Source organism: Prionailurus viverrinus, chromosome A3 (assembly GCF_022837055.1).
Source record: "Prionailurus viverrinus isolate Anna chromosome A3, UM_Priviv_1.0, whole genome shotgun sequence".
Lineage (NCBI taxonomy): Eukaryota > Metazoa > Chordata > Mammalia > Carnivora > Felidae > Prionailurus > Prionailurus viverrinus.
In genome coordinates this window covers 82,790,771-82,818,468 of record NC_062563.1, presented here as the reverse complement: position 1 = coordinate 82,818,468, position 27,698 = coordinate 82,790,771, and the positions used below count along the sequence as shown (strand labels likewise).

At 42.3% G+C, this 27,698-nt stretch overlaps 1 protein-coding gene across 7 annotated transcripts in view; it reads left to right on the top strand.

Moving 5' to 3' along the window:
* Positions 1 to 27,698, top strand: part of SERTAD2 (SERTA domain containing 2) — a 116,641-nt gene that overhangs the window by 68,556 nt on the left and 20,387 nt on the right. For 3 of the 7 annotated variants that reach the window (XM_047853422.1, XM_047853423.1, XM_047853420.1), the window contains one exon: positions 22,836 to 22,925. The exons of 2 other annotated variants lie outside the window; for them this stretch is intronic. The gene's annotated coding sequence lies outside the window, so the exon portion shown is untranslated. Of the gene's footprint in view, positions 1 to 22,662; positions 22,765 to 22,835; positions 22,926 to 25,392; positions 25,718 to 27,698 lie in introns of those variants that run through there. 2 more of the 7 variants (XM_047853424.1, XM_047853418.1) reach the window with 2 other exon arrangements.

The following is a 27,698-nucleotide window of genomic DNA, read 5'->3' as shown; positions in this document are numbered from 1 at the left end:
TTTGCATGTGGATATCTGGTTTTCCCAACACCATTTGTTGAAAAGACTATCCTTTCCTACCAAAGGTTCTTAGCACCCCTGTCAAAAATCATTTATCCATATAGGTGAGGGTTTGTATCTGGGCTCTCTGTTCTGTTCCACTCATCTGTATGTCTGTCTTTGTGCCAATACCACAGTTTTGATTACTGTCACTTTGTAGTAAAATTTGAAATCAGGAAGTATAAGTCCTCTAAGTTTGTCCTTCTTTTTCAAGATTGCTTTCAGTATTCCAAGTCCCTTGAGATTCCGTATGAATTTTACGACGGTTTTTCTATTTCTGCAAAAAAAAACCAAAACAAAAAACAGCTTTGGGATTTTGATAGGGATTGCATTGAATCTGTAGGTCTTTTGGGTAGTATTGGTATTTTAACCATATTGTTTTCCAATCCATGAACATGAGATGTATTTCCACTTATTTATGTTCTCTTTAATTTCTTTAGCAGTGTTTTCTAGTTTCCATTGTACATGTGTTTCACCTCCTTGATTAATTTCTAAGTGTTTTATTCTTTTTGATGCTATTGTAAATTGAATTGTTTTTCTTTTTCAGATTGTTCATTGTTATGTATAGAAATGCAACTGATTTAAAGTGATTACTGATAAGGAGGGACTTCTGCCATTGTGGTATTAGTTTTCTCTATGACTTAATAGCTGTTTTTGTCTCTCATGTCCTATATTAATGTCTTCTTTTGTGCTGAGACAATTGTTAATAGTGAAATGTTTAAAGTTCTTTCATTTCTTTTTGTGTATATTCTATAGCTACTTTCCTTGTAGTTACCATAGGGATTACATTTAACGTCCTAAAGTAACACTCTAATTTGAATTTATACCAACCCAACTTCAATAACATACAAAAACTCTGCTCATTTGTAGCTCCATCCCAACCCCTTTTGGTTGTTGATGTTATGCAGTAGTCTCTTAAATTGCAGAGAAAAACAGATTTGGAGTACAAACCAAAGTTACAGTAATACTAGCTTTTCCACTAATAATTTTTTTTCTTTAAATCTGTTTGTGTCTTGAATAATATTGAAAATAAAAAGTGTAGTTAAAAACCAGTTTTGCAATAATACTGTTTTTTGTAATTGTCCTTGTATTTACCTTTATTGAGATCTTTATTTCCTCAGATGTCTTTAAGTTTCTGTTCAGAGTCTTTAACCTTGCTGGGTTCCTGAGAACATTTCTTGCAGGATAGGCCTAGTTGTCATGAACTCCCTCTGCTTGTATTTATTTGGAAATGTCTGACTTTCTCCTCCCTTTTGAAGGACAGTATTGTGAGATGTAGGATTCTTGGTTGACAGTTTCATTCTTTTAGAACTTGGAATATATTGGCTAACTGTCTGGTGGCCTGCAGAGTTTCTGATGAGAAATGTACTGATAACCTGATTGAGGATTCCCTTGTACATGACAATTGACTTCTCTCTTCCTGCCTTCAAGATTCACCCTTTGTCTTTTGAAAGTTTTATTATAATATGCCTCAGTGTGGATCTCTTTGAGTTCATCAACTTTGGAGTTAGGTGAGCTTTTTGGATGTTTATATTCATGTCTTTCATCACATTTGGGAGTTTTCAGCATTATTTCTTCAAACATTCTCTCTACCCCTTCCTCTCTCTCTTCTTCTGAGATCCCATGATGAGTTTATTGCTTCACTTGTCCCACAGCTCCCTTGGGCTCTGCTTGCTTTTCTTCAATTTTATTCTTTCTATTCCTCAGACTCAATAATTCCCAGTGTCTTATCTTCAAATTTGCTGATTCTTTCTTCTGCTCAAATCTACCATTGAATACTTCTAGTGAAATTTTCATTTCAGTTATTGTGCTTTTCAGCTGCAGAGCTTCTTTTTAGTTTTTTTTAAAAGGTTTTCTCTTTATTGATATTTTCATTTTGTTTCACACATCATTTTCTTGACTGTCTTCACATTTTCCTTTAGTTCATTGAGTGTCTTGAAAATAGTTGTTTTACAATCTTTGTCTAGTATGTCTCCAGTAGGTCTTTTTCAAGGACATTTTCCATTGATTTATTTTTTTCCCTTTTTCAATGGGCCATACTTTCCTCTTCTGTTTTGTTTAATGCCTTGTAATTTCTTTTTGTTGAACACTGGACATTTGAGTCTAATATTGTAGCAACTCTGGAAACCAGATTCTTCCCCCTTCCTCAGGGGAGGATATCCCTTCTTGGATAAAAAGACAAAACCTCATGAAGACAAGACTTTTGACTTTCCTCTTATCTGGAATGTGGATGAAATAGCTGGTAGGTAGCAGCCTTCATGTGACTCTGAGGACCATGAGGTGGAAGGTTACATTTGACCCATCCTTCCAGTCCTGGACTGCCTAACCCCACACTTTTAATTTTGTGAGAAAAAAATAAACTCTTTGTTATTTCAACCACTGTTAGTATTTCTTTTTTTTTTTTAATTTATTTTTAAAAATTGTTTTTATTTTGAGAGAGAGTGAACAGGGAGGGGCAGAGAAAGAGGGAGGGAGAATCTCAAGCAGACTTCCACACTGCCAGCACAGAACCTGACATGGGGCCTGAACTCACGAACCACAATCATGATCTGAGTCGAAATTAAGAGTTGGACACTCAACCAACTGAGGCACCCAGGCACCCCTGTTAGTATTTCTTCACTCACAGGCAAATGTAAATCCTGCTATACCATTCGAGCCCATAACCCACCAACCTAGGGGTAGAAGTTTGAGCCAATGGAGATGAGCACCAATATTTTTCAGAGCAATGCAAGAGGTTGGAGATTCAGCTACTCAGAGGTATAGTGGATATTAAAGAACAAGGAGTACATTTATTTCTGATGAGGTGTTCAAGCTTTCTACATTTTTGGTGTTCATTCTCTGTTTCTTTGGGTTCACTTGCCAGACATTACTGGCACTTTTTTTAGGTGGAATAAGAAAGCATTGTAGCTCAGTTATAGCAATGCAAGTAGGAAGAGGCATGCTGGTTGCTCCTGTTACTTATATTTTAAAGCCATTGTAGAAAGTAGCTGATTTTTCTCAGTCTTTGTTATAATTTGTTATGTACACATTATCACATCAGAATATAATTAAATCGAAGGAGTAAGAAGGATGGAATTACAAATAACAATTCAGACATCTGACATTCTCTCAAATATTTGTAAGAGAATCTTTTCTAAAATGTAGACTAGGGCCTCACACAGTGGATAGGCAGTAAATGTTAGGCAAAGAAAAAAAGTGGAGTTGGTTTTATATGGAACTACAGGGACAGAGGTAGAGGTCAGATGATGAGATTTATTCAGTAAAGATGCCTTTTTCTTACACTTCAGTCTGGCCTGATGCCTTAAGTTTGCAGGGCTCCATCTAATGTCTAGTGTGCTGTAATGTGTGTCCCAACCCCATACATGAGATTCATCATAGCAGCGAAGACTAGGCCTACTGGGAATGAGCAAAGTTAGCTCTCCTTCCAACACCAGCGACTACTAGCGTGGTGCTGAACTTAAGTAATTATTAAAAACAAAGACCTTTGTGTATCATTTTCAGGGGGCTGTGCTAACTTCTTTACATACATAAATCTCATTGAACCCTCACAGTAACACCTGCCTCAGGTCTTGGCTCTATCCCCTTTTTACAGCTGAGAAAACTGAGGCTTAAGCAAGTTGCCGAAGGTCAGATAGCCAACACGTGGTCAAGCTGGAACTTGAAACCCTGTCTGTCCCGGGGCTTTTTGACTCCAGAGTTCGTGTTGTTAGGCACGTGAGAAGATGTTGACTACAGTTTGCTTAATTACATGGGAAATAATCTCTAAATAGTCTGTACTGTGTCCTTTCGTTTTTCTGCAAAGAACCAAAAGGTAATGGCACAAGTGGCCTAAGTCGTAGTAAAGACTTTTCTATTGTTAACGTGGAAAAAGTGACTTCTGACTAAGGGTGCCTTTGTATAATCCTTTTTTATTCACTTCAGTTTCACGGTTTGTCTCTCCCTCGAGTGGGAGGGTGGGTCAGAGGTAGACAGATATGCTCTGCTGAGGTTACACACGCTGTGCCGCGGGGGCAGGAGAGCATGTGCATATGTTACGCAGAGCACAGCTTCACATCCAGCCGGTATGTCACCGAACTGCATGACTGTGGCAGCCTTGATGAATCATGGCATTTTAAGCTCTGCATGTGTCATCGACGTATGTGGGTTGAAATTGCATGGAAACATAGTAGTCCACTAGAAATATAAATAAGAGTAAAATACACCATTGGAATAACTGCAGCATTTCTTAGAGCAAGCAAATACTTGTGAAACTGGTACATTTTGAGCTTTTTGTTTTTAGAGCTAATGATTTTGTTTACTAGCTTAGACCATCTCAGCATTTTCTATTTATTTAAGTGTTTGAGGTTCAGTCATAAAATTTCACTCTGAGCTAGAGCTGTTTATAGAAGCTTAGCCAGTGTGTGTGTGTATATATTAAAAAGAAAGAGATAATGTATATATATTTTAAAAGATACTAAAATTTTTCTGATTCGTGCTGCTTTCTAAATAAGTAGATAGGTGGATCACCACACTTGAAGTGCCCATGTGAATTTGTTTTTAGAAATTCAGGTTAAGTGAAGTGCTATTTACAATAGTAAATTTGAAAATGAAAATTGGATTTTGAATCAGATCTGATTCCAGTCTGGGCTTTATTGCTTGGTCATTGTGTGGTCTTTTATTAGTATTATTATCTTTTTTTATTTGAAAATTTTTTAAATGTTTGTTTACTTTTGAGAGAGAGAGAGAGAGAGAGAGAAAGAGCACGAACTGGGGAGAAGCAGAGAGAGAGGGAGACACAGAATCCGAAACAGGCTCCAGGCTCTGAGCTGTCAGCACAGAGCCCGATGCGGGGCTCGAGCTCACAGACGGTGAGATCATGACCTGAGCCGAAGCTGGACGCTCAACTGACTGAGCCACCCAAACGCCCCTATTTTTTAATCTTTATTTCTTTATTTTGAGAGAGACAGAGTGGAGGGGGGGCAGAGAGGGAGGAAGAGAGAGAATCCCAAGGAGGCTCTGCATTGTCAGAGCAGAGCCCATCGCAGGTCTCTATCTCATGAACCATGAGACCATGATCTGAGCTGAAATCAAGAGTTGGATGTTTAACAGACTAAGTCACCCAGGAGCCCCAGTCATTGTGGCATCTTGAGAAAGTTTTCTCTGAACCTCAGTTCCTCAAATGTAAAACACAATAGTAGTAGCTGGCTTTTGGGGTTTTAGGGGGAGAGGAGCAAATAAGATGGTGATGTCAACATGCTTTATAATCTGTAAATAAGTAATTGTACAGATTTAAAGCTGGGGTATCCTTACTGTATATAGCCAGCAGATGGCCTGATCTAATACCATCCTTCATGAAGGTGACAATGTCAGTTTTGGTCTCTCAAACCACACAGATTTATTGAGCTCTTATGATGCATGATGACTAATTCACATCAGCAGAACTTATGTATAGATTTATAACAGCTATGGTTTATACAGTGATGCACTTTATATAGCATACAGGCATTCTATACATGAGCATTCTATAGATGTTTGAAGTTTCTCTTTAAGCACCCAAATTTGTTTCACGTGAGCTTGTTTGATAAAAATCTTTCCCTATACGGTTATTGTTCTCGTAATTACATTTTTCCCACAGAGAGCATTGAGCATAGTAGTACCTTTTATTCACGATTCAGGATCATTTAGTTTGCTAAGGCATTCTGTTGGAACAGAGTCCTTTGGGCAGGGCTGGTGAGGGAGGGGCATGGTACTATTTGCCACGACTTTGAATAATCCCACGTCACTCAATTTTTTGAATTCTCTCTTTTTCTTTAACATTTTATTTATTTATTTTGAGAGAGAGAGCATGTGCAAGCGGGGAAGGGGCAGAGAGAGAAGGGGAGAGAGAATCCCAAGCAGGCTCCGTGCTGATAGCACAGAGCCTCACGCGGGGCTCGATCCCGTGAACCATGAGATCATGACGTTAGTGGAAACCAGGAGTCGCACGCCCAACCAACTGAGCCATCCAGGCGCCCCTGAATTATAATATCAACATTTTAATTCCTCCTCCTGTTTCAAATTGTTAGTTGTCTTTTTTTTTCTTTTGGCTAGTATCATGTCCAATCCATTTTCCCTCCTAATTTCTGTTTATAATCTGTGGTTTGAAGGGAAAAAAATTAAAATCATCTTTAAGATTAAATAGACACTCGGGAAATACATGATAATGCATGAGCTTTGTGATTTCTTATTTTTTCTCAAAGATTGATTTTTGCTTACTTTGTTAGTTCCAAGTACCTGGAATGTCTCTGGACGAATTGTCTTGCCCGTTACCATCATTTGCAGTCTGCATCAGTTTCCTCTAATAATTATTAATCATACTTATATAACTCGTTACCAACTATAAATTGCTCCCACATACATTGCCTTGCTTGATCTTCATATGACCATGGGAGATAGGCAGGACGTACATTATTTTCAGACTTTACAATAAGAAAACTAAGGCATAGTTGGAGCTTACTCAGTGGGTTTTAGCCAGGGGTGCCAGGTGTGTCTCCCAAGGAGGTTTATTCACCCGCATGTGCCTGGTGTTTGTACCTGGATAGCTCGGTTCCGTAGGTCTGGGGCAGGACTCAGGCATATATTATTTTGGAAAAAGATCCCAAACAATTCTAATGTGCCTAGCTTTCCCCGACCCTTTTATCCATCCTCCACGCCCCACCTCTGCTCCCATCGAGGACCACTGGGTTAAGTTTTTATGACCAGTAAGTGATTTACTAGGATGCTTTCATGTGCAGGTTACAGAAAAGCCAACAAACAGTGGCTTAAACCTATGATTTTTAATAGTTCAATAATCAACTGAAGTGTGGTCAGAATAGTGCCCTTCATCCATCCGACCCCCCAAGCCCCACAGTTAACTTTACTTGGTAAAAGAAACTTCGCAGATAAGGTTAAATTAAGGATCTTGAGATGGGGAGGTTATCCTGGATTGTTTGGCTGGACTCCCTGTAATCCCAAGAGTCCTTGTAAGAGGGAGCAAGGAGGTCAAGGGCAGAAGAAGGAGATGAGGCGACAGACGCAGAGGTTGGAATGATGTGTCTTGAAAGTGGAAGAAGGAACCACGAGCCAAGGAGTGCAGGTGGCCTCTAGAAACTGGAAGAGACAAGAAGACAGATTCTCCCTTGAAGCCTCCAGAAGGAATATAGCCCTGTCAACACTACGATTTTAGACCTCAGGACTGTCAGACAATACACTTGCATTGCTTTGAGCTACTAAGTCTATAGTAATTTGTTACAGCAGCAAAAGGAAACCAATACCACTGTGAGAAGTATAAAATGCAGATTCTTTTCTTTTTTAAGTTTATGTATTTTAAGAGAGCACACATGGGGGAGGGGCAGAGAGAGGAGGACAGGATCTGAAGTGGACTCTGTGCTGAGAGCAGAGAGCCTGACGCAGGGCTCAAACTCATGAATCGCGAAATCGTGACCTGAGCCGAAGTCAGATGCCTAACTGATTGAGTCACCCAGGGGCCCCTAAAATGCAGATTCTTAAGCCTCTCTCACAGAGATAATATTTTAGCAGAGGTGGGTGGGGTCCAGGGATGTGGGGTTAAACTAGTCCCTAGGTGATTCACTGGCCTGTGGTCCTTGGACCTCACCTACAGAGTTATAATATACCCATAAACCATTTATTATTTCCCTTGGAAGTTCAGAGGTGGGCATTCCTAGGTCAATTATTCTCTTTAAATTGTTTTTTTAATGTTTATTTATTTTTGAGAGAGGGAGAGATAGGGCGTGAGCAGGGGAGGGGCAGAGAGAGAGGGAGACACAGAATCAGAAGCAGGCTCCAGGCCCTGAGCTGTCAGCACAGAGCCCGACACGGGGCTTGAACTCATGGGCCACGAGACCATGACCTGAGCCGAAGTCAAACACTTAACTGACTGAGCCACCCAAGCGCCCTTTGGTTGTTCTCTTCAGCTCAGTGACGTCATCAAGAGCCCAGGCTCCACTTCAACCTCTACCCCACCACCCTCAGTGCATTGGACTTTTGTCCTTAGCCTCCTTAAACTGTGTGCACCAGAAGACACCGCATCCTCACACAGCCAGGAAGGGGAGAGAGAGCCCTCTCTGCAGGCCTGTGTGCCCCTCACTTTTTAGTCAGGGTGGTAAATTCTTCCCCAGAGCTCCCAGCAGACTGACTTCCCCTTACAGCCCACTAGCCAAAACCGCATCACCTGCCCACCTCCAGTAACATGGGAGGCAGCGAGAACCCTTGAGTTCTCCTCCTCCTCGTACATCCCCTCAAACGACACTCCCCTCTTAACCTAGCTGTGACCTCTCTCCTCCAAAGTGACCCTTTAGTGCCAGTTCCTCGTCCTTCTGAATCATCTCATGTCCCACCGTTGGCACCCTTCACTTTGAGAAATAAATGCATTGTCTTATTTAATCTTTGTGACACCATGGAGTCGATAATATTTCCCCTGTTTTTACAGTTAAGAATCAGAGATTGAGAAACATGCCCAGGGTTCATTGGTGGAAAGCTCCTAAGTGGCAGGTCTGTCTTAACTGTAGAGCTCAAGCCCTTAACCATGACACCCACTGGTTACACAACTGCTTCTCAGTTGTTTGATTTTGGTGGCACGTTCTCAAATGCTAGAGCTCTTGGCACACTTGAAGAGATTCAAAACACAAAGCAACACTAAGCAGATCAATCATTACAACACAATCACCATCATCGGAGGGTTTTGCGAGAGGAGAGGGGGACATGACCTGACTTTTGTTTTAAAAGGATCATTGGCCACTGTCTCGAGAATACATGGGCGACAAGACTATTGCAATGATCGCTTCCCCTCTTACTCAGGGTAAAAGCCAAAGTCATTGCGTTGGCTTATTAAGGCCCTCCACAACCTGCCCCTTTCTCATACCTCCTCTCCTTCCACTCTCCCCTCCACTTCCTCCTCCACTCGCTCACCCGCCCCTCCTTTCCTTATGGACGTGGAGCCCTCAGGCATGCTCCCCACTGCTAGTATTTTCTCTTCCCTCTGCTGGGCTTCAGTTCTTACCTCCTTCAGGTCTTTACTTCTTGTCATCTTCTCAGCAGGCTTTCTTAACCACCTCTTCAAAATCACCCGCCCACCCCCCCCAACACACACGCCCAGGCACACATTCCCCAGCTTTCCTTCCTGTTTTATTTTTCCGTATAGCACTTAATTTCTAACATGCCATATGATTTACTAATTTATTGTGTTTTCTCTTTCCTCTCACTAGCATGTAAGAGCCATGAGAACAGGGATTGTTGCGGGTTTTGTTTGTTGCCACATTCCCAAGTCCCAGAACCTAGGGCACAGTAGGCATTCAATAAATAGTTGTTGAATGAATATAATTTTTATGCACAGCTCTGATTAGTTCTAAGGAGTAAATTCCTAGAAATGAAAAGACTACATTACAGCATATTGATATATATATTTTTTAATTATTGCGTTTATTTATTTTGAGACAGAGAGACAGACAGACAGGGTGTGAGTGGGGGAAGGGCAGAGAGAGAGGGAGACACAGAATCCAAAGCAGGCTCCAGGCTTTGAGCTGTCAACTCACAAACCCTGAGATCATGACCTGAGCTGAAGTTGGACACTTAACCAACTAAGCCACCCAGGTGCCCCCGGCATATGGATATTTTAAAAGGTTCTTCACACCCGTGACCAAACCCTGTCTTCTCAAGGTTGAATCCAGTCACACTTTCATCAATCAGTGGCTCTGGCATCCCAGCCCACTGTGCCCGCACATTGTAATCAGGGTTAACACATCTGTAGTCAGCTTGGGATGTGGCAATCATATTTCCTTTTAATTTATATTACTTTGATTAGATGAATTTGTATTTGGTTTTTTCATGCATTGCTTCTTTTGGTGACCATTAGCTTATATCCTTTGCTCATTTTTCTAATTTAGCATCAGTGTTTTTCTAATTTAGTATTGGTGTTTTTCTTTCTTATTCTTCTTTTCTAATGTTATTCATTTTTGAGAGAGAGAGCGTGAGTGGAGAAGGGGCAGAGAGAGTGGGGGGGGGGGGGCGGACAAAAGATCTGAAGCAGACTCTGCGCTTAAAGCAGCAAGCCCAGTGCTGGGCTCAAACCCGTGAACCGTGAGATCATGACCTGAGCCGAAGTCAGATGCTCAACCTACTGAGCCACCCAGGCACCCTCCCCCTTTTTTTTTAAGTTTACTTATTTATTTTGAGAGAGAGAGAGCACACCAGAGAGCTTGAAAGAGCAAGGGAGGGGCAGAGAGAAAGGAAGGGGGCGGGCGGGGAGAATCTCAAGTAGGCTCCACGCTGTCAGCACAGAGCCCAATGCAGGGCTGTACAAAGGGCTCAATCCCACAAACCATGAGATTACGACCTGAGCCAAAATCAAGAGTCCGATGCCTAACCAACTGAGCCACCCAGGTGTCCCGATATTGATGTTTTTCTAATTGATTCATAAGTACTTGTTTGGCTATCAGGTTACTAAGTCTTTGTTAACCGTGTTACAAATATTTTTCCTAGTTTGTCATTTTTCTTTTAATTTTGCTTATGGCGCTTCTTGGCATATAGTTTTGTAGTATAATCATTTTAACTCTATGTTTCTTCTTTTGCTTTGTGTTTGGAAAGGTCTTGTCTACCTTTCAGATCAGTTGTTCCTCTGTAATTTCTTTTAGTTCTCACATTTTTTAAAATATATTTTACTCTTTAGTTAATCTCTAGTGTTTTATCGCCTTGTTTGAGGCAAAAATCTAACATCCATTCTTCACAAATAGTCAGCTACTGTACAGGTGGTCCTCTTCTCCCTAACAAGAATCTTTGACTCTATTAGATCTTTATACTGTGGCGTGTTTCAAGTTTTTCTTTTCGTTTTTTAAGTTTATTTTGAGAGAGAGGAGAGAGAGAGAGAGGGAGAGAGCATGAGCACGTTTAGGGGAGGGGCAAAGAGAGGGAGAGAGAGAATCCCAAGCAGTCTCCACGCTGTCACTGCAGAGCCTGATGCAGGGCTCGAACTCACGAACTGCGAGACCACAGCCTCAGCCAAAATGAGGAGTCGGACGCTCAACCAACTGAGCCCCCCAGGCGCCCCTCAAGTTTTTCAGTGCACATCCATTTGTATTTTTCTTTTGTCAGAATCCAACTCTATTATTACAGCTTTTTAACATCTTCTATAAAATTTATTTTTCTTCATTTGTTGGTTATTATAAATAACTTTTAAGATTGTTCTGTCAAATTCAGGAATAGATGTAGAATTAACGTCCAAAAATAAAAGTCAGATGATGCCACTCTCTCATGGAAAATATTTTAATGATCCCTCACTGCCTTCGGAATATAAAGTCCAAACTCTTTAATGTGGCACCCAAGGCCTTCCTAGACATGCCCAGCTGAACTCCTTAGTCTTGTGTGTAGCTACTTCTTGCTTGCAATTTAAACTTCAGATCTGTACCCATATCCACTGCTATTTCTCACCTCCCTCTCTCTGCTGCTAATGACCTTGACTAATCCCCATTTGTCTTAAAACCGACACCATGGCTGGGGCGCCTGGGTGGCTTAGTCGGTTGAGCGTCCGACTTCAGCTCAGGTCACGATCTCACAGACCGTGAGTTCGAGCCCCGCGTCGGGCTCTGGGCTGATGGCTCAGAGCCTGGAGCCTGCTTCCGGTTCTGTGTCTCCCTCTCTGTCTGCCCCTCCCCCGTTCATGCTCTGTCTCTCTCTGTCTCAAAAATAAACGTAAAAAAAAAAAAAATTAAAAAAAAAAAACCGACACCATGGCTTTCACACTGGCCAGGCTCTGTGGCCACACATATGTGTCCATTGTCACTCTGTGTGTGTCTCTGTCACCACATAACCCACCGCATCACATCGATGGGTTAGTTTTTCCCGTGAACTTGGTGGGAGCATCTCTTGTTCATTTCGTATTTTTAGTACCTCGTGTGCTACCAGTCGTGCAGCAGGTGGTGTAGATGGATTAGAGGGGGAATATTCAAGACTGGAAGTAGGGAGATGGATTGTTGCCGTAATCAAAATCAAAGATGATTAGGGTCTTGACCAGGGCAGTGATGGGAAAAATGGAGAGGAAGGGACATATTTGAAACGTATTTAAGAGGGAAAATTGGCAGGGCTCTGTGTCTGGTTAAATGCGAGGGAAAGAGAGAGGGAAGATACTTTGAATCTTAGATTTCCAACCTAGACACCAGGGGTACCTTGTTGGTAACTTAACCATTCTTAGGCATTCAAGAGGAGGTGCAGATTTAAGGAAAATATGATTAGGACAATTTTAGATGTGCTGTGACTTGGAGGTGCCTTTATGGTACCCAGTGGAGATGTCTAATAGGCAATGGGATAGAAATAGGCTAATTATATACTTTTATTGTTCAAACCAGGACCGTTTTGAGATTGAAACAGGGTGCTATTAGTAATTATGCCACGACAAGCATAAACTAGGAATGACCCTGACAAACTGGGATATATGGTCTCTCTCTATATAAAGGTCAGATATGAAGCTCAAAGAGAAAGGTCTGGAATGTGGTTAATGGTTTGTGAATCATTAGCATATAGATGCCCTGAGAATGGGTGAGGTTGCCTGGGGGGAGTTTATAGGATGAGAAGAGAAGAAGGAGCAAAAAGAAAACCACAGGGAACACAAACATTTGGATAGTGATTATCAGTGGGCAGAATGTTCTCAAAACACTCGTGTCTTCACATTTTCCTGAAGATTCTGATATCCTAACCAACCACCCCCATTCCCCACTCACCTCAATTACCCTCTATGGTCCCAAATTGCAACCGGAGGTGATTTTGGAAAAAAGTCAAGAACTATAGGTTTATAGGGAGGTCAGACGAAGGGGAGCCAGCAAAGGAAACTCTAAGTGTCCAGAGAGATAAGAACCAGCAGGCTATAGTTTAACCAAACTCACTGAAAGAGATGGTCGGAGGTGGTCAGTAATGTCAAATGCTACCGAGAGGCTCAGTAATGTGAGGAACTGGGAAGAGTGTCCATTGGCCTTGGTGCTTAGAGGGCACTGGTGCTCTTTTCTAGGGGCGGTCAGTAGTGTTGTCCTGCAGACGCCAGAGGAAGGAGGAGGGGCTAAAGCAGTGAAGGGTAGAGACAGGAGCAGCTACTGGTCTCCCTGCAGCACTGAAGCACAAAAAGATTACTTCTTGCTTTAAAACTGAAGACAGAGAGTGTTGGGTCCATAATTTATTGACTTCAGGAAGGAGCCAGTGGAGAGGGCAAGGCTGGGTGTAGACGAGAGGGAAGAAATAGCAGTTTGTAGTCATATTTAAGCTGTTTTCCTTGGACTGGTTTTCTTGTCAGGAATACCTGTGTTGTCCTAGAGTTGAATGCCACCAACCCATTCCAGTAGGAGTCACTTTGACTTTGAAAAACTTATCATTCAGATATCTTTTTATTTGGTTAGCCTGGGGTCTGGATTTTTCTCTCCATTTTTTACAAAAGACTCAAGATGGAAACCTTTGTCTAGAATATAAATTCATCTCCCAGTTGCACTGATTTGCTGAAATGTCGCTAACAAAGTGTTAATAACCCATCAAGCTAGACTTATGGGCGGATATGATATATCCTTGTTGATAGATTTAGAAACACATACTGTAGATGAATCTATTCTTTTAGAACACATATGTGTGTGTTTATGCAGTACTGTATGTCTTAGAAGGAAAAGTGAGTTTTAAACTGAGAATTGATTTTTTTTCCCCATGAGAAGCTCCATTAAAAAAAAACAAAAACCTTTAAGTTTCAGAATAGAAACCGTTCCGTTTTCTGATCTGCTACCTCATAGTAAGAAGTTAGTTGTAAGGTTAACTTCCTCGGAGAGAAGAAGGCAAGGACACCAGCAAATGGAAAAGAAAGGTTTAATTGCTCTGCAAAGGCCCAGACATGCTCTGAAAAGTAAAGATTTCAGGCTTAATGTGCACAGAACAAAAGGCCGTTGTGAACTGTGTACAAGAGTTGGTGAGAGTTTGTATTCTGCCCCTTTTTTCTGTGGGAGTTATTTCCTGTTGTTGACTAGAGTTCTTTATTTAGAACCACCTAGCTTCAGAATGCCTGCTAGCACGCAGAAAAGTGTGTATTTAAAACATAGGCTTATTTCAAGACAATCTCTGAAAAAAGTCACATTACCCATGCACTGAGACAACATCATGTCCCCAAAGGTCAGGAGAGCATGTGGGCTTTATTTCTATGCCTATGTGGAGAGACACAAAATAAGAAAGAATCAAAATGCATTTGGTATAGCAGCCAGTGGTCACCTCAACACCAAGTGAGAGATATTTATTTCATGGGGAAAGTGTGTTTCCGTTGTTTTAGAATGCACAGACACATACGTGCACACGATTTCACTTTTTAGTGCTAAATGCATTATTTGGCATATTAATCAAGTAACAAGCCTTCCTATTTTGTGAGGAAACTTTGATCTTTTCTAGCATGATAGAAGTTAGCCTGTTGGGTGAGAAATACATGGACTTTATCCCAGTTTTTCTCTTACAGTTGACCTGTCAGCTGGGCTTCCTGTTAAGAACTTTAGGTTACTGTAGAGTCATCATTGGATTTTACAGTCTGTTATTAGGAGAGAGGGAAGGATAATATATCAAAATGAGTGTAAGGAATAAGCTATTACTGAAATAATGGGGAATGAATAAATACATTAAACGTAAATACTGCTCAATGCTTTATTAATAGAGATTAAGAAATTGTGGGAGAAAAACTTCTGAAGTTCTACTTCATGGGGACCATAAGGAAGAAAGAAAATAAGGTGTGTTTTTTTAACCTGATGAAATCTAAATCAATAAATTCACACTGTGTATTCCAACATACTTACTTGGCTTTTCATGTTTGTAAAAAAGAAATTAAACATTATAGATAAAAGAGAAGCCACCTGTGTGTCTCTCCCTGATTCCATTTCCCTCCTCTGTTTACCAGAGGTAACCACTTTCCTAAACGTTTTTTTATCTCTAATGTTTTTATTCTGTAATTGCGTACCTATGTATTTGTAAACAATGTATAGCCATATTTTACATGTGTTAAAAGATTTTCTATAGTGAGATTATACTGTACATGTTTAACAGCTTGCTTTGTTTTACTCAGCATTATGTTTTTTTAAGATTTAGCCAGGTTGATATAGGTACCTTTAGTACTTCTTAACCACTATAGTTTTCAAGTGTATCAATTTACTCTTACCTTGGTGAACATTAAGGTTGTTTCCAATTTTTAGCTGTTATAAGCAAAGTGGCTACAAATACTCTTCTATGTTTTCATGGGGGATAAAAACAAGAGTTTCTCTAAGATTCTAGCTTCAGCTCTTCTCATCCAGAATTCCTCCAGAGAATTAAGCCCCAGTACCCTACGACATCCATTATATGTAATGAATTAACTTCCTTCCTGTAAATCTAGAATGATTCCTGTGTTTGGGCTGGAGCTAGGGACTGACACCTGCCCCTGAGAGCGATCGTGTGAATCCCTTTCTAATTCTTGAGTTCATTTGGGAGGCTTCAAATCAGCCGTGATGGGGCTATTTACACCACAGAAATCAGTACATGCTACAGATAAAGGCTTCTTTCCGCATCGACCCAGCCAGTTGATGAACATTTACCAACACACGACTGGTTTTTAACTGTATACCATCCATGGGAGAACTGAGGAAATAGGCACTTGAATCATTTTCTGTAGGGCTTATTTTTTTCATGGCACCCCAGTAGAGAGACTGCATGTCTGTGGGTAGAGTGGATGCATCTCCAACTTTACTAGTTCATGTCAGATTATCTCCAAAACAGTCAATCTGATAGCTGTGAACTATCTTTTTGTAATTTGCATTTTTCTTATTACCGATGAGATTGAGTTATCTTTTCACATGTTTGTTGGACATTGAAGTTTCTTTCCTCTTTAGCCCACTTTTCTGTTGGGTTTTAGGACTTCTAAAAACTTGATTCAGAAAACTCTTTATTCCGGATACCAATCATTTGTTGATTATATGAATCACATATGTCATTCCACAGCCTTTAGCTTCCCTTTATTTTATTCGTAGTGTATTTTGTTTAATAGATGTTTAAGTTTAATGTAATCACATTATTGATCTTTTTCTTTATGGTTTCTGCACTGGGTGTCTAGTTTCTGAATAGTCAAAATCTCGGCAGGAAACAATTTCATTCAAATGATACAACTTATGAGACTTATTAAAGGGAATTTTTACAGAGATGTGACAAGAGTTGAGGCATGGAAGACCAATAACAGTAGGAAGCTGTTCCTGTCCTTAGATCTGAGAGAAGGGGAGGAAATGGTGTTGCTTGAATTCGGCAGAGTTGATATCCTGGAGAAGGGGGCCACCGCAGAAGCTGTGGGTGTGGAGGGATGGGATACTGCCATGACAGGGGCTCAAAGCAGGAAGGGTCACGAAAGACACACCCAAGCCTCTTTCCCCTCTGACCCACTGGCCTCCTTCTGGTGCCTTGCTTTTGCTGAATCCAGCTGGCAGCTAGTTGGCGAAAGAGCTTAGTCCCGAGGGGGTCAACATTTCAAGGCACAGAGCAAAGCAAAAGCGAGTGAGTCTGAATCTTAGCAATCAGACCATAATCTCACATTCTTTAACCCTGAGGCCATAAACATATTCTCCTATATTCTCTCCTTAAAAGTTTTATTTATTGGGGTGCCTGGGTAGCTCAGTCAGTTAAGTGTCTGACTCCTGATTTCAGCTCGGGTCATGGTCGTGAGTTCGAGCCCCACGTGGGGCTCAGCACTGGCAATGCAGAGCCTGCTTGGGATTCTCTCTCTGCCCCTCCCCACTCGTGTTGTCTCTGTCTCTCTCAAAATAAATAAATAAAGACTTTAAAAATTTTTATTAAAAAAAGTTTTATTTATTTTTAAAAAATGTTTATTTTGAGAGAGAGAGAGAGAGAGAGAGAGAGAGAGAGAGAGCGCACAAATGGGGTAGGGGCAGAGAGAGAAGGAGAGAGAAAATCCCAAGCAGGCTCGCATGCTGTCACCGTGAAGCCCGATGTGGGGCTTGATCTCACGAACCATGAGATTGTGACCTGAGCCAAAATCAAGAGTCAGATGCTTAACCGACTGAGCCACCCAGACGCCCCTCTCCTTAAAAGTTTTAAAGTTTTGTTTTACGCATTTAGATTTAGTCCACCAGAATGTATGTTTTGGAAAGATATTAGGTACTTAATTTTATTTTCCATGCAGTTAATCAAGTGGCCCTTAGCCATTTATTGAATAATCTGCTCTTTCCCCCTGATCTGTAATATCAGACCTGTCATGTTACACACTTTCTTATATGCGTGGGTCTATTTCTGCACTGTCAATTCTGTTCTGTTGATCTGTTTATCTATCCCTATGACACAGCACTCTCTTAATTACTAGAAATTTATAATAAGCCTCGGTATCTGACAGGACGCTTCCCCCATTTTGTTCTTTAAACTTACTACAGCTATCTTTTGCTCTTTGCTATTCCAGATGATTTCTGGATTTGCTTACCAAGTTCCATGAAAAGAAAAGGGGTATTTAAATTGGTATAATTTATTGATGAGTTGAAGGGAGAGAGAAGTGATATTTATAAAGTATTAAGTATTCTTGTTCATAAGTGGTATAGTTCCCCATTAATTCTGCTCTTTTCATCTGATGAACTTTTGGAAAGATTTCTGTTTTCTCACTTTTCATTTCTGGCCGCATGTGAAAATAGTAAATCCGAAGTCTTTATAGCTGTTATTTTTTTTATCACAAAAACTAGACGTATGATGTTTAACAGTTCTAAAGTGGTAACAGATGAGAATGGATTGAAAATGAACATCTGATGCATTACAATTTTTGTCAACCTTTTTGTAATTTGGGTCTTAATTTCTAAAATGAAGTGAAAAGGAAATATAAATGGTGCTGAAATTACCAGTATCATTCCCACAAAAGCTAGGGCTAGGATGGACTGTGCTGCCGTGTGTAATGAGGCCAAATGAATAATTAGTGAAAGTCAGGGAATCTGGCACTTTTTAAGTGAGTTTTTTTTATTTGCTGTAATCCTTTCACATTTATGTTTTCTCTTAAAAGAATCATTTTTAGGAATGATTAGATATATGTATTGTTTGAGCAAAGTCAAGTTCGCAGCGTGTAATTTGTAACAGAACAGAACGGCAATGGGCGTCTATGCTATAGATGATATTCTCTCATTCTCCTTTCTAAATTTGGTGTCACACAGATTCAACTTCTGTTTTTAAAAAGGAAGTTACATATAGCTCATTCACACTATTATTTTCCCCTTAAAAGCCAGTTTCTCTGATAATTGTCCATTTAAGGAGTTTCATATAACTCAAACAAGACTTCTCTGAGAAAACGGTTTTGAAACAAATGTTACTTAGCAAGATTGAATTTTTGGTTCAATATTTAAAGCATGTTTAGCAAAACAATTGACTGGTGACACCAGGGTATCTAATGTGTTAGTGTTTAGCTGGGATGCTTGCTTTACTTCGTCCTACTTGACTTCACTCTGTGTGTTTCTGAAATTTTAAATTAAAAAACCTTGTAACTTAAAAATACAACCTTTTTTCAATTTAAAGCAAGGGACCGGTATGATTGGACAGTTTGATAATTTTGAAAAAGTCTTACTGTTTGTTCTGGGAACAGAATAAACTTAAAAAAAACTTTAATAAACTTAATAAAAACTTCTACATTGGTGACTAAAAGAAAAGATAAGGTCTACACCGTTTTACCTAGGTGTTGCCTCTTCCAGGAAATCCAATAAAAAAAATTCAAAGGTCAAACAAGTGGATTTAGTTTTAGTTGTATACTATGTTTCCATTTAAGCTGGGTTCTCGGTCAACATGTTTCTTTTCTAATGATGCCTCATAGCCTGAACTTAGAGGCATTTCCTGGGCATCTCTACACATTAAAGCTTGGAAATTTTTTAACTTCTCAGGGTAGAATTTTCATAGCTGGGACTTCAAAAATGGATTAAATATATTATTTACATTCCCCAAATTACCATCATTTTCTTAAGTGACTTCTTTATCCATAGGTGATTTAAAGGTACACAATCCTAGATGGTTTCTACAATAGATACGAGACCATGTATATAGCAGAAAAGAGAATTTAGTCTAGCCAGTCATATAAATGCTTGGTTTTGAAACATAAAAGATGGCCAGCATTAGAGTAATACTGTTAAAACCAATGATTTTGGCTCTCATCGTCTTACCAAGTTTTCCTGGAAGTTAATATTGGTTGATGATGTTCGTAACATATTTGGTTATTGGCATATTTTTTTTTATATTCCATGACCGAGAGGGCAGGAAGGTGCCAGTAAGAAGTGGTCATTTGAACCATCCAGGTAATCGCTGGAACATTTGCATAGGCAAGTCTTTCCCCCGCCATAATTATCAAATGCTGCTGTGGTTTTAAATACCATTTGACCAAGACTTTTATTTCTTAAAGTAAGTAGGAAGAGAAAACCTTTATAAAGAATACAGAATGGTGGAATTTCAGCAGTAATTTACCTGCGAGGTTACTTCCCCAGTCGTGAGACTGTATAGATTAATAGTACTTTGTGAGTGCCCATTGGTCCTTTTAGCTATGTTAAACCCAAATGCATATTTTAGAATTGCTGAAAAGCAGTTACAAGGACAATATTGTATTGCTCACAGCAGGAAAGATTAACCCCTTGAGTTTATGAAACTGGGTATAAACACTTCAGCGTTCCTTAAATTATTCATTCAGTGAAAACTTAACAAATATCTGCCGTGTCAGGTTCTAGACAAAGCGATAAACGTGAGTGAGGGGACTGAATGGTGTGATGAGTTTTCTTTCTTCTCTGTTGTGTTGTTTATGGGGTATTAATTTTGTGGGCTAAAAAGCTGACAAGCAGGGTTGGGGTTCTTTGGGTAAGAAGTAGAATTGTTGTTATTTTATGACTCTAGAATAGGGTCGAAGCAAAGTCGTGTCCAGCTCCTGGCCAGCACTACCCTCCTGGTGATCTCTGCACGTCGACTCTGTACTTCCTGCCTATAACCCAGTCTCCCTCCTTGAGCACTTCATACTCTTCTCAAGACACTCAGCTTGCGTCTTTCCTGGCTTCCACAATTTCAGTGAATGTTAGGAATCACAGCCTCCAGACCTTCTTTGTCCCTGGGAGTCAGCTTGATAAAGGAGTTCAGTTGGCTGGTTCATCTCCAAGCCTCTGTTTACTCCTCTGTAAAACGTGGGAAGGAGAACCTGTCCTGCCTGTGGCACAGGAAAGGTGTTTTGAAGAGGGGACAAGTAAATCCGTATGAAAATGCCTTACAAACCATCCTGCTTCTATCCAAACGTTGGGGTTCGGGGCGGGGTGACTTGAACCATAACGGGTAACAAATCCAGGAGAATGTGGATAGATTGCTCAAATCTGTCTTCTAGATAGGAAAATAATTCCAAGAACATATTCTGTTGAATGGAGTATATTATCATTATTTGTACTTCTCCTTTCTTTTGGAAATTTGTGAATGTGAAGTTGGTTTTATATTCTTCCAGTTTGAGCAGGTTATCTCATTTGAGTCTAAAACTCCCCTATGGGGGTAGTCTACATTGTAATCACTTTTTTATAGACTCCTAGCTCTGGGAAGGGGCTACAGAAATCGTTGACCCTGAGCACCTCCTTTTGAAGTGTGTGAAAGCAGGCCCCGTGATGCTAAGCGTCTGATTCAGCCTCACGGCTGGCTGTGGCTGAGGAACTAGAGCCCAAATCTCCCGACCAACAAACAACCTGTGCTGTTTTCCCTGGAACTGGGGCTGACCCTAAACCTGTGACATGGCAGATTAAGAAACTAAAGAGTCAGTCATAATTAAGTGATTTATTTGTACAAGATCTTCAAACCCCTACTCCGGGACTCATCGTCCCCTCAGACTGGTTCCCGAGGACAGGGAAGGTCTGGAGGCTGTGCAGTCTCAAACATTCATTGACGCTTTCTGTGGGTGCCAGTGGTGCTGTCTTGAGAAGAGTATGAAGTGCTCAAGAAGGGAGAATGGTTTATAGACAGGAAGTACAGAGTCGACACGCAGAGGCCCTCGAGAGGGTAGTGCTGTGTGGGGAACAGAGGACAATAAGAGATGCTTATGAGAAGCCACCACCAGTCCTAGTGGAGCAGCATCTAGCAGGAAAGAAACATAGAGTTGTTACCAGTGGTTTCCAACTGAGGAGAGGGTGAGAGCAAAAGCTGTAGTCTCCCAAGAAGGGCTGCTCCAAATTGGACCTCGCAGTTTATCTGAAGGTTTTTTTTAAGTTTATTTGTTTATTTTGAGAGAGAGAGAGAGAGAACAGGCAGGGGAGGAGCAGAGAGAGAGGGAGAGAGAGAATCCCAAGCAGGCTTCTCCCTGTCAGCATAGAGCCTGGTGCAGGGCTCGAACCCATGGATTGTGAGATCATGACCTGAGATGAAGACCGGAATGCTCAGCTCAACCAATTCATCCACCCGGGCGTCCCTATCTGACGATTTTAGTGGAAAATAGTGGCAAATGAAATAAGAAGGAAACTAATGCCCAGCAGAAGCCATTTTTTTTCTAGCAATGGTGAGAAGGGACTAATGAACAATGTTAGGGGAAAAAAAGGTTTTAAAAGCATTTTCTTCAAATATTATCATTAAGATATTTTAAATATTTAAGTATTGTCAGATTTTTTAAAAGGGAAGAAGGCGTATCTCTAACAGAAGAATAACCTTCTCTCAGAACATAAGGGGCTGTCAATGCAAAGCAGTCCCATAATAATTAAGGAAGCTTTGCAAAAGCAGACCTTCCCTGGAGTTGAAGTTCTGCTTGTGCGAATGAACCATGACTTCAGGGAGAAACGGGGAAAAAAACCTGACAAAAGTAGGTGGAGGAAGAGGTGGAGGGGAGTCTGCAGAAGTGGATGTGTTAACATGTTCCATTGGCACAGTGACGTTTTAAATCGCTAGTGGCTGCAAAGTACTGAACCTGTCTGTGCCACCTTCTCTAGAGTGTTGAGGTTTCCAAATCCTTCTGTCCCGTATGACTCCTTGGTAATCAATGAGGTGACGTGACTCCCAGAAGTTTATTTTAAAGTTAACAGTTTTCAGGGGCTCCTGGGTGGCTCAGTCGGTTAAGCGTCCGACTTCGGCTCAGGTCATGATCTAACGGTTCGTGAGTTCGAGCCCCGCGTTGGGTTCTGTGCTGACAGCTCGGAGCCTGGAGCCTGCTCCAGATTCTGTGTCTCCCTCTCTCTCTGCCCCTCCCCTGTTCATGCTCTGTCTCCCTCTGTCTCAAAAATAAATAAAACATTAAAAAAATTTTTTTTAAGTTAATAGTTTTCAGTTGTCAGTGAATGAGAAGTCCAGGTTCGGGAAGAATGTCTATATTTTCCATAAAGAGATTATTTAGCCTAGCTGGCTGCATACAGTATGTTTCAATAACTGAAATGTTTATTTTCTTTTTTTTCCCGAAGACCAATAGTTTCAAGGTGTATACGTGGATGATTATTACTAGTATTTCAAGTGGAACCGGAAAGATAAAATGTAATAAGGGAGAAAGAAAAATTAAAGTTTAAAACTGTTTTAAAGTCTTTGTTTCTCAGTTTATATAACCAGCTTGTCCTGGTGTCATTTCTTGGGTGCATGCTAATTAAGTGCTAAAAGTGGCCTTCAGTCAGTGAAGTCGTCTAGTAGTTTGCAAGATGTGAAGGTACAGAAACTTTCAAAGAGAAGCAGTGAAGTGCGAACTAGTAGCCAGAACTACAAAGCCGTGTTGAGAAGTAGCTTTCTGAAACTAAACCAGTGAGTATTTTTATAATTTACCATTACAGTTCTGTACTTACAAAAGCAATGTTTGTTTTCTCCCTAAACAGATATGTTCCTGATAGTTAAATGCGGATGACTGGCCTAATTTCTTAAATGTGAGAGCGAGAAGGAGAAACTCTAAACTCTAAATCCTGAGGGTAGGATTATTTTAAATGGGCTTGTTAATGTCCCAAAGAGTGGGAGTGAAAACCACACTTACATGTTCACTAAACATTTCTTGTTCATGTGCTGGGAATAAGCAATGATTTTTTAAAAAGCGTGCCGTTGCATACTGAAGGGAGTTGACTTCAAAAGCTCAGGGAGAGCCTTTCCTTATCTTGGTGGAATTGGGTTCCTAGGGCCAGGCAGGGATTGCTGTGCTGGCTTGCGGGGGCTCGGGCTGGGGGAGGGGTGGTTAACCACCTTGTGTCTGACCACATCGGCAGCTGTTGAAGCTGCCACTTCACGCTTTGACAAAAGATACCAGACTCTAAAAGTGGGGGAAGTGGAACTCCTACTATATAACGTGCACACTGTTAAGATGTTACTACCTTCCAAGGTGTGGAAAGGCGAAAACCTTTTCACTTGAAAACTCAAGTTTCTCTCCTAAGAATGCAAACCTTTCCTGAATTACATGCCTTAGCAGAATCACTGGTCCCCTCTGTGTCTGGAGACACAAAAATTGTCACTTAGATCTTAGTTCTTTTTACAGGAACACTGCATTTGGTAACCCGTTTGCTAGAATAAATATTCAAGTGTCACAAAAATTCTGCAGGTCTAACTTGCTGCTAACTTCAGTTCATGGATAAACGGTTTAAATTCATTTTAAATTCAACAGAGCCTTTGGCCTCTGCCACAAAGATATCACAGGAAGAGATTATTGCAGCTTCTGTTTCAATGGCTTTTCCTTAAAAGTGAGCGCTGAAAGTATAAGGGAGTGGGTGGTTGGGAAACTGTTAGAAGTTAGTGTTGTCTCTAAAAGGCAGAACTCTGGAAATGAAAAATATCTTGGCTTCACAGCAAAATGTTTGAATGCTGTGCGGCCCAGGCACAGACTGAGCAGGACCTACAGAGGGCCCCGCACAGTACTTCCATGATGTGTCATTTGGAGCGCCATTATAATGAGACTTTCTAAAGACATCCACAAATAATTAGCTTTTGGCATTGGTTATACTTAAAGAAAAATCTATAAGATTTTAACTATACTGAGGGTCAAGTAAAATCCTTTTTTATTCTCCTTAAAGATAACACAAGAAACACTGCCTCCTCTACCAACAGTTTAAACCAAGTTTAATTTCAGTAAGATCATTAATTTGATTGATAACAAATCATTGCAGAACAGTTCGAATAGGTCTAAACTTGTCTTGATGTTAACGACTTATAATCACCTTTATGTTAGGTCTTAAAGCTTTATTATTCTTAAATATAACTAGTAGAGTGGACCGTTAAACGCCAGCTATCTGAGATGATACTGATTGGGGTGGCAGCCAGAATTTTAAGATGCTTCAATTACTTTTTGTAACATCTTTACACTGAACGCGCATTTAACTTTTAAAATAATCATTAATTTTCCGGGGGAGCTCTTTTCCTGGTGTTTTAAATTCGCACCACTTAGGCACACACACAGCTCTCCCAGTTAGTACAAATTTCTCTGCTAAATGAAAGTAGTTCAAAGCAGGAGCTTTCCTAAGGAGAGGGAAAAGGTTATCCACATGAAACTTCTGGGCGGAGGACCGGGGGCCTCTGACCCCGCTGCGTCTCCAAGCCTGGCTTCTCTACCTGCGTGGGCTTTGCCAGCGCGGGCGGCGGGCGGCCGGCTGCCGGCTCTGCACCGCTGCGCAGCCGGCCACGAAGGATGCAACTCGGTTCCGTCCTACTCCGAAAGTACTGTTGACTTGGTGACCCATTTCGAGGTGTTAGGCCGAGACTGTCGCACGCAAGGGGCATTTTCTGCCCCCGGCTCCAGCTGGAGCCCCCGTCCTGCCATTCGGACATCTCTGCAGGCCACTCGTGCGTCCGGAGACCTGGCCGTCTGGGAGTGTCCCAGCTGCAGACGCTGCCGCCCCCCGCCCTCCAGGGACGCCTATCTCGAAAGCCGCGCAGGCAGCGTGGACGCCGTGCCTCGGGGTCGAATTTTTGCCCCTCACCTCCTATCCCCCCCTCCCCCGCGGGACCCTGCCCGCCCTGCTGACCGGCCCCAAGTTGCCGAATAGCTCAGATGCTTGTCATATTTGCGGTCGCGCGACTCAGCGGGCTGTGCGCGCGCTGCACTCGCCGCCGCCTTTGTCACTAGCCGCTCGGTCATTTGCATGAGTATTTTCTGGAGTGTGAGGGGATTATTGGTGGTTAGTTGTGGTCCCTTGGCCGGAGTGTCTCTTTTCGTCTCGCCTTCTCTTTAAGCCTTTCCTTGAGAGAAAATAAAGGGCGCGCCGGTCGGGGAGGGAGCCGTGGGCGGCGCTGCCACCCGACGTCTCCCGTGCTCTGCCTGCCCCTTCCTGCTCCTGCAGCGGCCGGGGCCCGGCTCGGCATTTATCTCGCCTCCCGGGACCGCCGGGGGAGGGGGGCGGGGCCGGGAGAGGGGCGGGGCCTGCGGAGCCAGGGGCCCGGAGCTCGCGGGAGGCTCGCTGGCCGCACGTCACTCCTGCACGGCGAGTGCTGGAGCACGAGCTGCCGCTCCCTCGGTCAGGGCGCCCCCTCCGCCCGCCTCCCGCTTCCTCCTCCGCTGCCTGCCTGCCGCCGCCGCCGCCGCCGCCGCCTCCTCCACCATTGTATAATGCTCCGAGCGCGCCGGCAGAGGACTGCGGAGTCTTAGCTTCGGTCTCGTCTCCTGCCCGCTCCCCGGCGCCACCCTCGGGCCCCCGGAGCGGGGACTCCGCATGGAGAGAGAGTAGCTTGAGGAGTGGGCAGAAACCCCTCCTGATGCGTTAGTTCCCAGGTGGAGCTGCATGTGGTAAGTTCTCCCGGCGCCAGGCTGGAGGGGATCCTCGGATGCGCCGGGCTCCCGGCGATGGGTGGGGGGCAGCGTTGGGACCCGGCCAGGGCCGGGAGAGCCCGGAGGGCGGAGGAGGGGCCCGAGCTGCCGCGGGGGTCGCGGGCGCCTCGGCGAGAGGGACCTGGCCTGGAGCAGGTACCCGGACAAGCGTTCCTTCCCACTGCTTCTCGGCCCCGCGCCCTTAGACCCTCGGGCGGAGGGCCGGGGACCCCCCGGCGTACCCGGGCAGATCTGCTGGGGGAAGGGCAGGGGACGGGCAGTCACGGACCCAGGTCAGGAGGGGTCGGGAGCTAACCGGAGCCCAGCAGTGGGGCGAAGGGAGCTTGGAGCTGTCGCTTCTACAGCTGGGGTGTGTGTGCGTGTTGTGGCCGTTGTGTTGTTGTGAACGTACGAGACTTTTTTTTTTTAAGGTTCGGATTGCTGGAGCGAAGGCTGCTTCACTTTTGGGTTCCGTGACCGGGTCTGCATCCAACTTGCTATAGTGTATTTCTGTGAGTTTCCCTTGTGTTTTTAGCTTGAAATCCTCCCTCTCTTCCCTGCTTTCGCCCGTGACAAGTGAGTTGATTTTGAATATGTGTGTGTATTCAACTTAACGTCTCACTGGCTTTTAAGTTAGAAATCTACAAGTCATCTCGGTGGTAACCGCCTCTGACTGAAAGGGAGGGGGCTGCGGGGAGCCAGCTGGCCCTGGCCCTGGACTTTGTACCATTAAGACAGAGGGTGCCGTCCGAGGGCCACTGCATCTAAAGAAAATCATAAATTGTTCTTATTTTTATTCTTGGTGGTCAATCATCCTGCCTTTAGCAGAAGTAGTAGTAATAGATTGAGAAGGGAGTAGGGTTTGGGCTTTAGTCTAAATTTCACAAAAAGATTAGGTATAGTTTGTCTTAGAGTAACTTTTGGCTTTCAAACCGGGTAGTTTCAGGATGTTTGGGGTGGCAGAAAGTAAGTTTTTACAGGCACTGAATAGGGAAGGGCAAATCAGCAGGGTGAGACATACAGCCTCAGACTATAGCAGTTTTTATTTGAATCGAATTGGGCAGCCTCAGTCTTAAGGAAGATAGTAGATGTTTTCAAGCTTTGTTCATGAAATATGCTTTTTGATTTCCCAATATCTGTTAAGAAATGGCCATAATGTGTGTAAAGAACCTAGAAGTTGTAGTAGCCAATAGGATCCTCGAGGCCTTAAGTGTTCAAAGTAGCGTTCTGTAATTAGGGACTGGCCTCTGACAAGATTGAAGTGGGCTCTTGGCTCCACTCAACCCCTGGAGGGCAGTCCACCTGAGAGTCTCTTTATTGTTGTGCTGAGGGGGGTGAAGGGGATAGTTGCTCAGCTAACCAGAAGGCACGGCTCACTCCAAGAGCTCCTCCCATTGCTCCCACTTTTTATAGCAGTCTATTCTGATTTGAGTGAGCTAGAGTGTGCTGCGAGGATGAAAATACCCATCCGAAGACCCAGCTTCTGGCATGAGCAGGAATAGCTTGTTCACGGATCTCTGCTTTCCTATAAATTTCATCCGTTTCTTTGTGGAAAGAAAAAAAAAAGATGAATGTTAGAAAGTTTTCCTTTAGCTTCATTGATTTACTTAGAGGGGATTATATGCTAATGTAAAGTTATTTATGTTGTTCCTCAAGTTTGGAATCCTTGAAAATAATTTTTACTTTTTTCCTCTCCTAACTGAAACGTACATAACTGTGTTGCTGTCAGATGAGAAATCTTAGGAAATGGATTTGAGAGCCTTTTTTTTTTTTTCTTTTCTTTTTTGACACTCCGTGTGTTCCTTGCTTTATCACAATGGGTAGGTGAGAGGACTCACATTTTATAATACCAGCCAAGTATACAACAAGATGTCCTAAGGAACAGTTTTATTGTCAGGCAAGTGTCACAGCTTCTTAGGTAACAGCTGCTCAGGTTTGTTTCCCTTTAAGAACTAAGAGA